The 7,017-nt window shown below is 38.7% G+C and overlaps 1 pseudogene; it reads right to left on the bottom strand.

Moving 5' to 3' along the window:
- Window positions 1–3,308: 3,308 nt before the first annotated feature.
- Window positions 3,309–3,704, bottom strand: LOC145683080 (protein GVQW3 pseudogene; annotated as a pseudogene).
- Window positions 3,705–7,017: the final 3,313 nt, after the last annotated feature.

Here is a 7,017-nt window from a genome sequence, read left to right on the forward strand (position 1 = left end):
ATTAAAAAAGCAGAATCTTATAATTGTGTAAATGTTGAAACTGCGTTGACGACCAGAGTAATACCTATCCGCAAGCTAGAGGTCTGCACGGGCCGGAATTTTTACCCCAGGTCCGGCCCGGACCATGAATTTATAATGAGGCTCGACCCGAGTCTGAAATATGTTTTAGCATTTAGGCCCGAATCCGGCTCGAGCTCTGTGATAATCAAATCAGCCCGAAAAGCCCGAATTACATAAACCTAATAATTAACGCGAACTTGCATTTTTTTTTATTTACAGCATTTAGCAGTTCAATTTTGCAGTTGTGCTTTAAAAGTTCTCTAGAAAGAACGGTGATGTATCGTTGTACAGTATATTTACAGTTAGGCCCGAAAAGGCGCGAAAAATATGTTTGCATATTTAAAAATTTACGGCCCGGGCCCGAAGTGATATATCCTTTGTAGGCCCGAGTTCGGCAAGCGGGCTCGGCCCGAGCCCGTGCAGACCTCTTATCGCAAGCCTCCCTTTTAATAGAAGAAATTCATTAGGCCTATGTACTTCCAAAGAAATATTTGTAAAATTCAAATTTCATACAATTTTTTTACATTTTCTTAAAATGTACTACATTCTCTTCCCAGACTAAAGGGGGCACGGTGCAGGCCCTTATCCAGGGGGTCTAGGGGGCCGGGCCCACCCTAAATTTTTGCTGGCCCCGTAAAATTTTCACGGTAGGCTTGTAAATGAACTATAATATGGTGATGAACTATAATATGGTTAGATCGGGGTCCCCCTAACTTCAGCCGGGCCTTCCTACACTTTTGGGCTGGCTAATGGCCTGGCACAATGGCTAAGTGGTAGAGCTTTTACCTCTGGTGGGTAGTGTCCCTGGTTCGACCCCCGGCCAAGTAAGTTTGTGGCGGACAACATCGTGTCCGTGGGTTTTCTCGGGTATTCGCGTTTCCTTCCACATTTTCATTCTACCGATTCTTCCATCATCATTGCTTTACTCATCCGTGTCCCTTAGTCTAGAAAGGCATAATTGTGGGAGATTGAACTGAAAGACGATTTGTTCCAAAATCATTTTTCTAAAATGATTTCAAAGATCGTTTTAATTTTAGAGACATACATTTATTCTCGAATAAGTATTTCAGACTCTTCAATGTGATATCGTTTTCATGCAACCCAAACGAGTAGATTCACACATCGTTAGGCAAAATCTTTAGTTGATCTACATTTCCTCGAAATCCATTTTCTTCAGGGTCACCTATAAATGTGAACTTTGTTCACGAATTCGGAAGAGTTTCTCAATTTCATTGAAATTGTTGTAAAAGGTTCTTGTGGAACATGAATTTTCCTAACTCCTCAAATGTTTCCTTCCAGTCTCGAAACTTTGCCTCGAGAATCCTCGAAAGCGATATTCATATTTCTTACATATATGAAACTATATAAGCCTAGTATGCAAATTTCGTTGTTATTGCTCAGCGTTTCAAGAAAGATTGGCAACATAACTGGAAAACGTTTTAGCTCTCGCAGGTATTTTTCGGAGTGGAAATTCTCAAAACTTATTAGTATATACAACATTTCAACTTAGCGAGTAAACGTTTAATCCCCCCCCTTTCCTTCATCCTTCTACTTGTTGATTTTTTTTAGTCTCATGTGTGTGTACTGTAGTCTAGAATCTGAGGAGAACGTTTAAACAAAATGTTAAGTTACTTCATCCAACGGTTTTGAATATGTGGTGAGAGGCGAGAAAAGGTCATATGTCACCTTCTCCCCTTCGAAGCTGCCGTTCGTAAATTTAAGGTTCAATGGCAATATGTGTACAAAATTTCAAGTTTATACGCCCAACTAATGGCTTTGGTGATCTGGTGAACTTGTAAGAGAAGATTCGAGACCTTATTTCTCCCCTAAGGATTGCATTTCGTAAAATTCCGCATTACTTTAGATTTAGGGTTCATGGAGGACATCTTAACAAAATTTCACGTTTCTACGCCAAACAGTATGAGAGATCTGCAGAGCGAAGAAGTCCTCCTTTCTCTGCTTAGAGTTAGCATTTCCCAAAACACCGCCTCACTTTCCACCTAAGGAGAACATGTATATAAAATTTCAAGTGTATACTTAACTGTTTTAAAGATTCGTTGAATGCTGAAGGCATTTTCAAGCCCTGTGTCCTCCCTTAAGATTCGCAATTCGCAATATACTCCGTCTTATCCCCCATCTAGAGTTCAAGGAGAACATTTACATAAAATTTCAACTTCTTTCATGTAACAGTTTCGGAGATCTGGTAAATGGCGGAACACTTTCAAACCTTTAGGATTCGCATTTCGTACAAATTCAGTTTTATCCACTCCTAGGGTGTAAGGAGAACATTTATTCAAAATTTTCAAGTTTCTACGCTTTTTGAATATCTTTTATAAACAAATGTTGCTGTTCCTCTTATCAATGTCAACTCTCATCCTATATGGATGTTTAGAATATAAATCTAGAGATTTCTTTTTTGTAAAAAAAAAAAAAAAGTATAAATGATTTTTACTGAAACAGAAAATAGTGGAATAAATTTGTATGGTAATTTTCTCAACAATATCTCGCGTAGTTTTGTTCATACACTGAGAAAAATCTGTTCTCCGGACAGCGGTATATTGTACAAATATACGGAATCCTCTTGCTTACTACAGAAATCAGTACGGAGCATACGTTATTCATATGCTACATACGCACTGCCCTTAGATGTTACATCATGCCGTTGCAGGATATATGACACCTAACAGTTTTCCGTATATTACATGCATATACTTATGTTACCTTCGTCAGCTATATGTTATATACGTCCATTTGTATGTGAGATCCTGACCGCCTATATTGTTTCATACGGAAAGTAAGTACAGATGGAACATTTATACAGAAAGTATAAAAAATCATGCGTTTTCAGTTATACATTTGCTGTACGTTAAGTCCATAAACAACAGGATTTACAAATGCAACATACGTTTCTGCGTACGCAAAATACATTTTTCTCAATGTATTTAATAAATGAATACTTCACTTTCAACAATATACCATAGTTTATTTTCTCACAAAATTTCAGGAAAAATATTTACTTATGGGAATTCAGTTCTGTTTGATTTTCTTAAACATATTTCAAGACAATTTGTTTTGTATTTCATAAATAAACACTTCAATTTAATAACAATGTGACATAAGTAATATTCCTCTTGGAAAAGCTAGAAGGAGTAAGAGATGAGTTTTATTTTAACGATTTTCTCAAAACAGTGGAACCGATTTTGTAATTTCATTAATTCCACATTACTAGCGTCTAAGGAAGAAAAAAGTCAAAAGATGAGAAATGTAAAGTCTGTGCGGAAAGTAATGTCACCAAGTCCTTTACTCATGTGCAAATCCTTGATCACAATCTCGTGAACGGTAGTTTTTGGAACATTTAACATATCGGCCATTAAATGAACACTGATTCGACGGTATGTTGGCAAACGTTCTTTCACACAAGTCGCATTTTTGTCGTTTGAGAAAGTTGATGGGCGTCTAGCGCGGGCTTCGTCATCAACCTCATCACAGCCTTCCAGAAACGCCTTGTGCCATCTGTAGATCTGCCTTTGGGATAAATACTTATCCCCGAAGGCCTTTTCAGCCATCGGAAAAGTTTCCACTGTAGACTTGCTGAGTTTCACATAGAAGTTGATCGTATAACTTTGTTCCAGTAAGAGCTGCATCGCAATTTGTACAAGAAACGAAACAGAAGTTTACGAAATCGCTCATCCTTCCATAGGCGCCGACCTGAAGAAAAGATTGGAGGGGTCCAAACAATGAATAAATATATCATCATAATCAGCTGTTTTCTATCAACTGCTTGATGAAGGTCCCATAGTTTGGTCCGCTACTCCGCTGCGAAATGCCCGACTTAAGTCAAATTCACGTAAAGGCATTAATACAAATTCAAGTTCAAAATTTGGGAACTTCACTGCAACTTTGCGCACCACATTAATCTTTACTTTTCATATCAGTTCTGCCAATGTTGGTTGAATCTTCAGTGCTCTTTTAAAAACAATTTTGAAAACGACGTTTTCTATCGAATAAAAAAGCTGTTCCTAATATTGAATTAAAGGTGCGGCGAAATTTACGACAGAAATTATTGCTCCTCTTTCCTAATTCTTCATCGATTCAGTTATACTGGGAGGAGGACCCTACCTTTAAATATTGACGGGCCAAAAGTGTCCTCCCCCCTCCCCGAAGTCGGAACCTATGCGTCCTTCACAACCGAGAACTCGAAGATAACTGAGAAAGCACTCGGTAGTTGATTTACACCATCATCGACCCCAGCGGATAGAGCTAGGGATGCGCACGAGACGAGTCGAGACAGGATTTTCCTGACAAAATTCGAGTGGAGACACGGCTCTTCCAATAGAGAAATATACATTTTTCGAGTCGAGACATCACTTTTACACCAGATTTTCGAGACGAGACAGCCACAAATCTTGTCTCGTGCGCATCCCTAGATAGAGCGCATTGCGACGTACAGTCGCTCCACAATGTATGACATTACATTTCGGACAGATCTTGTATGAATTGATAAATGAATCGAACTGGACAAAATTACATGCTTGAGAGTAAAACCTCATGCGTAGTTTTCGAGAAAAGTAAAAAAATAATTATAAACTTAAAAAAATGATGCTGTACTGTATGCGAATCATGCCACTTATTGAGGTAAAACTAATACTGAAGTATAGGCTATTATCACCCAACTCTTCAATATCACATAGTAAAACGACAACTCAGGGTAGTTAATGAGATATAGTTTAATTCTTTGTTTAACTATGTCATTCGTCGTAGTTTCTATTTCTACTGAATCAAATTGTATTTAATTATTATTTGTCTGCGCACTTGCTACTTATAACTCAACAATACTGTATAATCCCAAGTAGTGTAACTTTTTTCTCATAACATTCCTGAAAAGGTGGTTCATTGGTGGATATGCACTTTTGGCCATTTATGTTTTACTACGACAGTAGCGACACTATGCGACACAGCTGTAAAACCTGACAACCTGAACTGATGGCGACATTCTCTGTAACAGAGAGCAGCGATAGTATACTTCGTTTCTTCAACTGAAATGCAGTTCATATCAGGCCGGTAACCAGCCCAAAAATGTAGGGGGAGGGGCCGGCTGAAGTAAGGGGGCGCGACCCAACCATATTATAGTTCATTTGCAAGTTTGCCGTGAAAATTTTAGGGGGACAGCAAAACTTTAGGGAGGGAGCCCCTAGACCCCTCTGGATACGGGCCTGGTTCATATATAAAGAATACCGCCTTCTACGAGTGTTGGCTCGTGCCATAAATAAGTCATCCTCGGAGGAATCTTGCGGATTCCAAACAATTGACAGTCGATTGTCAACTCCACGTGGACTCTTAGTTGCCACAGTTCCAAATGCTGTCCTTTAAGTTAGCGCTCGATTCCCTGTTCCCAAGACCAGTTTCCTAGTTCTTACATTGCCTGACATCTGATTCATATTAACCGTAGTATCGGGAAGAAAAAAACAGACACAGTGGGTGTTAAGGCGTTGCAACTCCGCAAATGTGGTCAAAAGAGGAACGGAGGGAGGAACTTGAACGAAATCAGCTTGGGAACTTGAAAGAAATTTGCCGAACTGCACTCCTATTTAGTGAACACACTATATGTGACACAACTACACATTATTGGCGTTTAATACCGATAATGCCGACACTAAGCGGAGCAACTATAAATCTATTGCTTTCACTGCAGTCGATGGCGACATTCTCAGTGATCGACAGTACCAACAACATGTGGCATAATTCTGTACTATTTGAGTTTAATACAGACACCACCGACATCATCTGGCGCAGCCACAAAGCTATTGCTTCCACCGCAATCGATGGCGACATTTTATCATAGCATTTGACAATTAAAAAAAAAAAAAAAAATCTGACATATCTACTGACAATAAAGAACTGGTAGCAAGATCTTCATATTCTATTTCCAAACAAAACAAAGTTTACGATGAAATGAGAGAAAGTAAGAGTGGGAGAGAGAAAGATGTATGCTTTCCCGTTAATTAACAGTGATGAGTGCTTAATTGCTGTACATATCGTAAAATAAAACTCATTAAGAAACGTTCTGGTAGTTGTTTACATGGATATAAAGTCACAAATATTTCCCAGGCAAATCTCCATAGCGACCTTGTTTGTTCACGGAAGCATTTAAGCAAATTTTATTTTGCAGTGTCTTGCGTGAGTTTCATTCTTTACAAAATTACGAGAACTAACATTTCTGTATTTAGATACATATACTTCAAAAACTCAGTATTTCTTTAAAAAAATAAAAGAAACAATTACTCAGTTCTACAAGGAAGTTCATGTACACAGTAAAAGAATGCAGGCTATATTGAGTTCATTTAATTTCCAGCATAGGTCTATTTGCCGGGTAACGTGGGTTCCTGTCACCACGGCATGGCGCGTTCTCAGGTTGCGGATCGAGGAGAAGGCTTCTAGATATAGAGGTTAGCTGCGAATATACTGAATAAGCAGTCGCGGACAGACGATTAGAAGTGGTCCTCCAGCTTGGGGGTTTGGGTAGGGCTAACAACCTCATCCTGTAAAAAAAAAAAAAAAAAAAAAAAAAAAAGCACTTGTCCAGAAATATTCACAAAAGCTACGGACAGGGACTGCTAGCTTGGCACGACCTCAGCAAAAGAAAATGGATATGAGATTTGGAACTTGGAATAGTAGAAATCTTTATAGGGCAGGCGCGCTAAAATCCGTAACGAGTGAGTTAGAGAAATACAGGATGGACCTAGTAGGAGTTCAGGAAGTTAGGTGGGAAGGAAATGGATCTTTGAATTCCGGAAATTTTACGTTCTTTTACGGGGAAGGAAATAAAAAATCACCAGTTAGGAACAGGGTTTTTCGTTCACAAACGAATATTACCAGCAATTAAACGGGTTGAATTTGTTACTGACAGACTTTCTTTTATTGCTCTTAAGGAACGGTGGTGTGATATTATTGTTTTAA

Source organism: Thermobia domestica, chromosome 4, assembly GCF_964235325.1.
Source record: "Thermobia domestica chromosome 4, izTheDome1.hap1.1, whole genome shotgun sequence".
In the NCBI taxonomy this organism is placed as follows: domain Eukaryota; kingdom Metazoa; phylum Arthropoda; class Insecta; order Zygentoma; family Lepismatidae; genus Thermobia; species Thermobia domestica.